This window comes from Lactuca virosa, chromosome 8 (genome assembly GCF_052849685.1).
Source record: "Lactuca virosa cultivar CGN04683 chromosome 8, Lactuca_virosa_CGN04683_v6, whole genome shotgun sequence".
In the NCBI taxonomy this organism is placed as follows: domain Eukaryota; kingdom Viridiplantae; phylum Streptophyta; class Magnoliopsida; order Asterales; family Asteraceae; genus Lactuca; species Lactuca virosa.
Genome location: NC_136433.1, coordinates 309,818,191 through 309,827,354, shown reverse-complemented (window position 1 = coordinate 309,827,354; position 9,164 = coordinate 309,818,191). Strand labels below are relative to the sequence as shown.

At 31.5% G+C, this 9,164-nt stretch overlaps 1 long non-coding RNA gene across 1 annotated transcript; it reads left to right on the top strand.

Annotated features, from left to right (window-relative positions):
* The first annotated feature begins 6,363 nt into the window (after positions 1-6,363).
* LOC145133701 (uncharacterized) lies at positions 6,364-8,934 on the top strand. Its single transcript, XR_013718687.1, has 3 exons — positions 6,364-6,501; positions 7,013-7,162; positions 8,683-8,934. It is a non-coding gene; the product is annotated as an uncharacterized LOC145133701 (long non-coding RNA).
* Positions 8,935-9,164: the final 230 nt, after the last annotated feature.

The window sequence follows — 9,164 nt, the reverse complement described above, 5'->3', positions numbered from 1 at the left end:
TATATAAGTAAGACTTGAAGGACTTAGGACTAATAGCTCACCTTATTTCCTGTTCTTGTTTGATTGTGGGCTTAGGGTATTTTGTTATTAGTCCGACTCTCGTTGAATTCTTAGTTATATATCTTATTTATTTGTGTCAGATATAAAAGTTTTCATATCAGTTCAAAGCCTTTGAATGTCAAGGACATACAACCAACATTACTATTTAACTATAATAGGTATAGTTAAGGATTACTACTCAGTGCTGCTATTGCCATGACAACTACTAGAGTCAGTTCAGTTGTGAGTCAATAAATGCTATGTACTATACAAGAGAACACTATATACTATACAAGGAGAACATTACATACTATACAAAGAGAACACTATATGCTATACAAAGAGAACAACACATACTATACAAGAGAACTTACTAAAATAGAATGTGGCATACTATTTCTCGATACGACACATCTTTGTGCTATCACCGCGTAACCAGAGTCTCCTGGAGGGAGAGCGGGCATTATGTGTATAGATCTATACGGGACAGACACTCCCACATCCCGACTGCTAGCTACAGTCCGAGCCGTCTAGGCCCAAGGGTGACAGAATGTCACATCACTACATATGACTCGGAGGGTCAAAGGGATTCGATCGTCAATCAGCATGGTTACGTACGAGTTCACATTCAAACCTTTAATTAATACTTTAAAAATTAAAGGCAACAGACTCCCTGAGAAGTATTGTACATTTAATACTACCTGGAGCCTGCATTTCATTACATATGGCCGACAGTGATACTGTTGGGGTAAAACATTTTTCTCATTACTATACATGGATAAAGTCTAAAACTATATTTTCAAACTAATAACTACTGGGAAAACTTGTACATTATCAAAGGAACAAACAAACCATCGGGTCTTGGTGAAGACTACCTTTTCTGGAAAACATAGGGTTTTCTAGGGCTCATACTATTTTCGATCACCGAAACTTTCTTTTACAATGTATAATTGTGAATATTTTTATACAGGAAATGACACTAAATACTTATGAACTTACCAGCTTTATGCTGATAAACGTTTTCAAAATAACTTGTATTCTCAGGTCATCAGTAGACAGGTACGGATGCAGCTTTTGAGAAGACGGAGCACACATAAGACTCCACTTTATTTTGATTGTATTTTTGGTGTCTAACATTTGTACTGAACACGTTTGTATTACAATTATTATCTTAATGCAATGGATGTTGTTGCTTGTCTTTACTATTATGCTTTGTTATGATACTGTACATGACGTCCTCCACCCCAGAACGTATTCGGCCGTTCTCGGTTTTGGGGTGTGACATAATCCAAATTATAAAATAGTTGAAGGTAGGTAAATGACGATTTACCAATTTCCTACCATAAAAACGAAATATAATTAAGTTTTTAATTGGATTTGAAACTCCTATATCTTTTGAGATACATTGAACTTTCAATGGCATGTTTGAATCTCGATTGTGCCCTCTCAAGTTTGTGACTGGGATGCCGAGGATCACAAACAAGGTGTGAATAACCATACAAATTGACTTGGTACCCTCAACAATATTACCTAATCGATGTGCCGGTTAACCACACACGCTCCACCGATCTATAATAAAGTCAAGTTACCCTTTGCCACTCTTACTAGTCCATGTTAGTGTGCCGGTTAACCACACACGCTCCACTAACGACTTGGTAAGGTACAAAGTGTAATTTTATGGGCTAGCACCAATTTCACATTTTCCTAAAGTAACTAAGATTGGGAATTTATAATGTATAGTTACTTTATAATTCATTATACTTTTAACGAGTATTTAAAGTCGTATCCTACCCGTTCGGCTAACGACCCTCCACCGATCAAGGAAGCGGTGGGTGAGAGTGGACACCCATTAAGTCACCATTAAATTATAGGCAACAACCTTATACCTCCCTTATAGACCGGCTTCGTGAATGAGGCCTACTAACGGTAAGAATGACATATTCTTATACATATCTATATAATTAAAATTATAATAATAGTATAAGGGTGTATTTTAAACATTTAAAATACTTGGTGGTTTAATCTATTAAATAAACTATACTTAATTTAATTAAACTTAAACCATGTCTTTATGGAATTATTAACTCTTTTAATTAAACACTTTAATTAATTTAATGAAGTCCATAAAGCTTGAATTTTACCTTTAAAAAATTCTAAGAGTTCAATTTGGAATTAAAGTGTAAGGCTTTTCAAATTCCAAAACTTGAGGGCAAGAATTGAAACTATTCCAAGTCTCTTCAATTTGTAACTTATGAGTTTTAATGGTTCATAAAATGAAGACTCTTCATTTTATGAAACCTCTTTAGTTCTTTAATCATAATTAAAAGAAGTGACTTTTGGTTATCCATAACTTGAGGACAAGTTATGGACACCATCATTAGCATTAAGATCATGAATTAAACAAGCATGTAAGTTACACAAAATTCCTATGATCTTCTAAAAACTCATAAGAACAAATATTCATATCAAACAATTTCAAGAAAATCATATAAACATATACAATACTTGAAAATTGATAAAAGTCATGTAAAATGGGTTAACATAATCATTATCATTTTGAAAAACAGATTTTACAAGTCCAAAACAGATTGGGATAATGATCTTAATCCATTTCCAGCAACAAAACTCGAAAAAACTGCCCAGCACGCTCCTACTCGCCGAGTGCATTATTCTACTCGTCGAGTAGGATGAATTTGTTCATGGACTCGGCGAGTCCTCCCCATGGACTCGGCGAGTCCAGTCGTCAGAGTGCAGAATTTTCGATTTTTAAGCAGTTTTGCATCAAGTATACAGAAAACAATCATAGGCTCTGATACCACTGATGGGTTTTTGAGCATTCTAACACTTCCTAAGTATACATGCAACCCTAATAACCTTGAATCTATGTTTTCTCTATATACATGCAAATTTCTTTTCAAGGATATTTCCTAACTAGCATGGCATGGGGATTACATAGAACATAAAACTAGTAGAAATACATACCTTGTTGTTGCTTGGATTCCTTCAAGACTTTGTGAGCCTAGCACCCCAAATGTTGTGCCTCAAATGCTTCACACAACACCACAAGACTTGGAATAACTTGAGAGAATACTTCTAGCACTCAAAATCGGTTATGCCCTCTCTAGTAACACTAGGTCACGATTTTGCTAGCCATAGGGTTCCTTTTATAGTGTTGTCACAATTAGGGTTTACACATGAATGCCCTTAATTGTCATGACTCTTGATTTCTCATGACCCATGGGTTTGTAACTCCCATAGACTATCCATGGAGCTCCATATGGTTATAACCAAACCCATAAACCATGGATCATTAATCCACCATAAAAGAATTGATGATTGTCATAATCAACCCTATATATTTAATTAGTCTCACTTTGATCACTAGATTAATACTAGATTAATACTTGATCAATACTAATTAAATAATACTATTATTAATATATTAGAACTTATAATATATTAATAATCATAAGTGCCTTATTCTCTCATTTAGTCTATCCAAGTATTGCAATGCCATGCAACCCAAATGGACCATGCCGGGTCGGGTCAAGTACATACCAAATAAAGTTATGGACTTAGACACTATATCCAACAGTTGTTTCTCCTAACCCTTCGTAGTTCAGTTTGATTTTCAGCTTTATAGCAACTTCCTTCTTCGGTCTGAACTTGATTCAAAACTGGTTCAACAATCAGTGCCATGAATTTTCTCCCATTGTCTTGGAGTAGTTGCCTAGTCTGCTTTATATGTTCAACTAACAATTGTTGCATCATTTCTTGCACTCTTTCCATTATGATAGGTTCGGGTGCAGGTGCAATGACCGGTGCACGACCAATCACATGCTCAGGCTGTCAGTTTTCGTTACCATTTCTCCTCCCACTACGAGTTCTTACCATGACGTTTTGTACACTAGAACAATCGTTCAGGGTACCAAAATCGCGAGTATCGTATGATAGAGAAAGTTTTAGTTATGTTTTAGACGCATTATTCTCCTTATCAGTCTGAAAAATTACATGCCAATTTTAATTCATGAATTAAATGTTTAGAAACCGAACATATAAAATTTTATCCTTCAAACCAAGGTCGACATTAGACCTCAAATTCTTTCAATTATTAGCATTCTAGGTAGGCAACCTAAAGCATGCTATAACTCATAGCATTTAGCACTGATTATCACATAAGACATGAATCATAAAGTATGCTAGTTTTCCTAATACAAAGTAAGGTATACCACCTAAGGCATGCTATAACTTAATTAGCACATAATATTAGTTAAGGATTATACCCTAAAATATTGTAGTACTTGTGTCTTTATTATTAATTCAGGTATATTACATAAAATATTCTAGACACAACTCTCACCATTCTCGCTTAATTTCAAAGTTTATGTCTAGAAATCCTCATAATTCCTAGTTTGCTTAAACTAAGGCTCTAATACCAACTGTGACATCCTCTAATTTTAAGAACCAAAAAGAAATTTTCTTTACAATTTAAAATTTATAATACTTTATTTGTAGAAAATCCCAATATATAAAAATCTTTTGAGTACAAGATTCTCTTAAATAAAATCTTAAAGATGTCATAATCAATACAGATACATAAGTTATAGCGTAAAGACCTAATGGTCTTGAACACCATTACATGCTTTCTCTTAATCGGTCAACATCCTAATCAATTTTTAGTGGCTTAAGTGTTGATATCTATGATGCTTACAAACTGAGTGGGTCACATTTGAAAACCTGGTGAGTATATATGGATTTTAATCCAACAATGTGATTATATATATATATATATATATATATATATATATATATATATATATATATATATATATATATATATATATCTTACTATCTTATAAAAGAAATCTAACTATTTCTAATATTATTTTTTTAAGATGTCCAAACCATTAAGCTAATAGTACAACTAAACATTAATAAAATAATATTAAAAATTTAAATCACCTATCTTTAAGATCTTATCTTTTCTGTGGTTTTGACTTTTGACCCCGTCTCATAGAGTTACATTGACTCTTATGATCTTGGTTGCTTTTGACTTAACCTGTCTCATAAACCTAATTTAAGTCTCATGAGATCATGACAAATATCTCTCGATTCAGGTCGAGCCCTCTCCTATATGCAACGTCGTCGTAGCAATTCAACAGTCACCACCATACCGTCGCCATTAAGCATCCATCATCATATATCAGACGACATCACACCCTTGGCCCTAATATTACCAACGTCTTCCTTCCACCTACAACCATCCACAATCACCTACATTGTACCATCCCACCTTAAAGCTAGACCCAGTCTTGCTTGCTTCGTTCACCCCCCTTATCTTCAAAAAAGTCGCTCTGCCTCCTTATGTCCACCATCGCTACTAACCGTATCTGGTCCAACTGATATGACTTCGATCCTGCAAAAACATTTCCCATACATTATAGTGTTATAACAGGTAAATTGACAATAGTTTGTAGTTAGGGATCATGGTAAATATATTTTGCACTCTATCTATTCGATCAAGTGCTTCAAAGGGTGTTTAATATATATATATATATATATATATATATATATATATATATATATATATATATATATATATATATATATATATATATATATATATATATATATGTTCTGGTTTATTTGAGACCATTCTAATTTTATGAGACCGTGAGACCAAATCTAAAAATAATTTTAAAATGCAAAATAAATGGAAAAATCCAAAAATTCTTTTTTTAAATATTATTTTCAGAACTTGAATTAACTAAAAAAAATAAAAATAAAATAAAAGAAAAATAAAAAAAATCCCGTTTTTTTTTGAAAAATACGTTAAATATTCTAATAGAATATTACACTGACATATTCTAAAAAATAATTTTAAAATGCAAAAAATAAATAGAAAAATCTAAAAATTCTTTTTTTAAATATTATTTTCGGAACTTGAATTAACTAAAAAAAAAATAAAAAAAAAATCCCATTTTTTTTGAAAAATACGTGAAATATTCTAATAGAATATTAAACTGTACATATTCTAAAAAATAATTTTAAAACGCAAAATAAATGGAAAAAATCCAAAAATTCTTTTTTTAAATATTATTTTCGGAACTTGAATTAACTAAAAAAAGTAAAAAAAAAATAAAAAAAAATAAAAAAATTAAAAATGCATTCTCACGGTCTCACAAAATTAGGCCGTCTCACATGAACCTAACCCTATATATATATATATATATATATATATATATATATATATATATATATATATATATATATATATATATATATATATATATATATATAATCAACTCTAGAACGAGATTTAGATCCAAGAGAAGATAACGAGTCGAAAGGGGGGAGGTGTGCGGAGGTCGCCACTAAAGAAAAGCTACAAAAAAAAAAAAAAAAAAAATTAAAGACAGCGATGGAAAATCAAGGGTCTGTCAAAGCCAACATTGGTTCCTGGTAGTTTTCTTATTTTCAATTATCAATACAACCTCTAATTTTGATTTTGTTTTCTATTCTACTTCTGATTTTTTAGCAAGTGTCGTCAACTTCCTATTAGATAAGCATTATAAGTTTCCAATTAGCTTATAAATGAATATGTTATGGATATCTTTTGGTATAATAACTTATGCATCAAAGAAACGCATATATGATTATTTTGTTGGAATGAGATATTATTAGCTGAAGAGTTAATTTGTGAGATTAATCTGAAATTAGTTATATGTATGTATTTGTTTCATCCATGTTTCCGACAACTACCACTATCTGAAACACAAACGCCAATGTATCTATCTTTCTAAAACCCAACTCTCTAAGTGTTTGTTTAACTGTGAGTTCCAGTGGGACTTAGATCCATGTTTTGAGTTGTAGATCCATGCATCTATTTCACTTTGAAATCCTAACTGTTGGATCTACTCTGCCTTTGGCTATTATTTCTCTTATCATCATGTTTTTAACAAGGAATAAATAGGAATGAAAATGAAGAGATTACGAGGAATTACAACAATTTCATTATGGAGCCTGCCTCTTGGATCTCTCAAGTCTCAACAAAGAACATGCCAAACATTTGCTATCAGGTGCATGTCGAGGTCTCGCTGGTGCATACAGCTTCGATCTGCTGGTAAATGCCTCCTATGCATGTTTGTTTTGTTCTTGATTAGTTACAGTGGTTTATATCGATACGCTTTCTGAAAAATGAAGTTCATCGCCATCGGGTTTTCTATCTGGAGATGATAAATCATTTGCAAAAATGTAAAGGCAAATTTAGAGACTCGACTTAGGCAAAGAGAACGAATTCTTTGATTGTGTTTTTTTGGTAACTAATTTTGATTTTGAATGTAACATTTAAGACTTTTCTCTTTTGATTTGTCCATATGCAACACCTATTGATAATCTCTGAGAATTGTGGTATTCAAGGAAGTAAAGGGGTTACAACATGGATTGCAACTTGATTTATATAGAAATAAGATGCTATAATATGTATATTTTTTAAAAATTTTAGTTTAAAGGATCCAAATATCCAAAAACACCAATTATGATTTATGTGGAAATAAGAAATATTTTCATGGCTTATTTATGTCTTATTCTTGTAGATGACCATTTTTCCTTTTAGGTGGAGGTCATGTTAGAGGTGTCCTCTAATCATGGCCTCTAAGGTGCCCCTTATTAAGGTTGTCTTGCAAGTCAGCAATTGATTAATTAAAGGTTAGAAAATTCGGTTCATGTTAATTTTATGTCGTTTACTTTTTTATCATTTATAAATAAATTCATTTAGTAAAATAAAAGATTTTGATACGAGTACGACTCAAAAGGTAATATGATTTAAGTTGAATACCCTTCAAAAATGGATTTAATACAAGTTAATAACATTTGTAGTAGTTTAGTAAACAAGTTATCATATAAAAGAATATTCGTTGGGATATATGGCAAATCCATATCCACTTGTAATCTTGCAATCATATTTATCTATGTAGATAGATGAAAGTGTGGGCAAAAAGCATATGATATTAACATATCAAAAGAAGCATATGATATTAAGAGCTCAAAAGATCTAACCCTTTATTCTTTATTCATAGTATTATTGGTTGCTTTGCATCTACTTGAATATATGTTCATATTATAACCCTTTATTCTTTATTCATAGTATTATTGGTTGCTTTGCATCTACTTGAATATATGTTCATATTATTATTGGGAACATGGTATAACAATTTCTGGTTTAAGGTTTGGAATTTTATGAAATCTTCTTATTTTACAATGTATGAACCTTAAGTTATAACAATTTCAAGTCATCTTAGATCTCATTCGGGAGACTGGTTTGAAAGGATAGGGTGCCAATGTTACTTCAAAAAAGGTCTAAACCTTGATTGCGGTTTGCAGTTTTGTACTTGGTCATGGATTTATTAAGGAAAATGGTCCCATGGGTCATGATATGCATTTTTGTGTTAAACGCATCATTTTTCTTGAAATTAATCCATCATTTTGTGATTTTTTATTTATTTCTACCGTGGATATCATTTATCAAGCAATTTTGTAAAAAAAAACCATTTTGCAAAATAAATGTATTTTCTTATAATTATTTAAAATGCAGTTATTTTGTGATATGACCCAACACATATTTCTGAATCTTTTTTATTGCAGATATCCATCTTTATGTGTTGCTCATATAGACGAGGCAATTTGAAATGGCGTCCTACTCTCTTATGGTCAACGATGGGGATATTCTGTTCACACCCTGTAGCTGCACTACTAATTTGGAAGATATAAGAAATTGAGTGTCATCTGTATATGTTGATATTCTAATAAAAGTTTGATAGGTGTAGATCGATGTATAATCGGATTTCGTTTCTATAACTTTTGTCATTAATTTCATTCTAACAATTGCTTTTTTAATGGTCTGAGTTGTTGAATTTTTCTAATCCTATGTTCATGTTTTGAGAGATTAACTGGACATTTTGTTTGCCAAGCTCAAACACGGTATGCAAACATACTTTCTAATTGTCTTTGTTTTTTTTTTTAATTTACAAATATATCTTTACAGTTAAAGGGATCTAAAAGCTTGAGAATCGGTTAATAATTGCAACAAATTTTACTAACAAATGAAACAAAAGTAAAGTATAATT